This window comes from Rhineura floridana, chromosome 17 (assembly GCF_030035675.1).
Source record: "Rhineura floridana isolate rRhiFlo1 chromosome 17, rRhiFlo1.hap2, whole genome shotgun sequence".
Lineage (NCBI taxonomy): Eukaryota > Metazoa > Chordata > Lepidosauria > Squamata > Rhineuridae > Rhineura > Rhineura floridana.
Window position 1 is genome coordinate 9,232,019 of NC_084496.1, and position 1,730 is coordinate 9,233,748.

General features: G+C 40.9%; 1 pseudogene; it reads left to right on the plus strand.

The window, feature by feature from the left end:
* Positions 1–1,264: 1,264 nt before the first annotated feature.
* On the plus strand, positions 1,265–1,356 carry LOC133372137 (5S ribosomal RNA; annotated as a pseudogene).
* The last annotated feature ends 374 nt before the right edge of the window (positions 1,357–1,730 follow it).

Genomic DNA, 1,730 nt, shown 5'->3' on the forward strand with positions numbered 1-1,730 from the left:
TGGCTCAGATGCATGCCTTGTAACAACTAGAAGCTGTGTTTTCAGTGTAGTGAGCCCAAACCAGTGGAATACCCTCCCAACAGAGATTAAATAGGCACTTTCCTCATTGAACTTCAGGTGTGTGTCTAAAACTATCTTGTTCCAGCAGGCATTTTAAGATAATGTTTCATTTTGTGATGATTTTATCATTCTATCGTTCGTTTTATGTAGGCTAGGTTTTATGTACAACACTTAGAAATGCATATGATACCTGAAAGACCATCTTACCCCTTATATACCCAGTTGATCACTGCGCTCTGCAGGTGAGGGCCTCGTGCAAAGACCATCTTATCAGGAGGTCTGTTCCGCACAACATAGGACGTAGATCTTTAGTGCTGTGACATTGACCCTTTGGAATTCCCTCCCCTTATATATTACACAAGTGCCATTTGTGTTATCTTTTCGGCGCCTACTGACAACCTTCTGCTTTCAACAAGTCTTTCATGTAGAGACCATATCCCAGTCTGCCTCTTTTTTGGAACTGCTTTTTAAGATTTTTTTTAAAAAAATTTCTAAAGATTTTTTAATACATTTTATTTTTAAGATGCTTTCAGATGCTTTGTTTTTTATTATGTTTTAAGATATTTGTAGTGTTCTGTTTCTTCTTTGCTGCCCTAAACTCCTTCTGGAAGGAAGAGTGGCATAAACATTTAATAAATAATAATAATAATAAATAATAATAAGCAGTATATAAATATTTTAAATAAATAAATAAGCTGCCTGCTGTATGCTGTGGTATTGTGTAATCTACAGTAGCCAGTCTTGGAGGTTGTTCCTATTAAAGTTGTACCACAGAAAACATAATTGTCCTGAAACAAGGTTATAAATTCAAAATGTGACTGCAAGAGGCAGGGCTGTAACTCAGTGGCAGAGCGTCTGCTTTGCATGCAGAAGGTCCCAGATTCAATTCGTAATGGCATCTCCGGGTAGGGCTGGAAGAGAACCCTGCCTGAAATCTGGAGAGCCACTGCCAGTCAGTGTAGACAGTACTGCGCTAGATGGACCAATGGTCTGATTCAGTATAAGGCCGCTTCCTATGTTCCTTAAAAACAGAGAGAGAACAGGAAGAGTGGTTTCCCAGGGGGAGGTACCAGAAAACAGAGACGATGCCTAGTAAATAAGAACAGCTTAAGAATATGGCACTTTGTCGCTGTTTGGCAACCACTCAAGCTGCCCCTGCTACATTTCACTTTAAGAAGCAATAGGATCACGTTAAAGTACTGCTGCCTACGGCCATACTACTCTGAAGCTAAGCAGGGTCAGGCCTGGTTAGTACTTGGATGGGAGACCGCTTGGGAATACCGGGTGCCGTAGGCTTAGAGGAAGGCAATGGTAAACCAGCTCTGGATACCTCTTACCATGAAAACCCTACAAATATATATATATATAAAAGATTCATTGGGTCACCCTAAGTTGTAATCGACTTGAAGGCATGTAACAACAACCAAGTACTGCTGGTCTTCCCGGATGCTTGAAGCAGACAGTGAATCCAATTATTGAAGACAGCAGAGCTTGCTACTTCTAACCTCCTTGGAACACTGAATGTAGGAATCTGCTTTATACCGAGTCAGACCCTTGGTCCGTACGGCTCAGTATTGTCCACGGTGACTAGCAGCGGCTCTCCACGATTCCAGGGAGGAGTTTATTAATTAATTTATTTAAAATATTTATTTCCCTCCCTTCTACCCTAT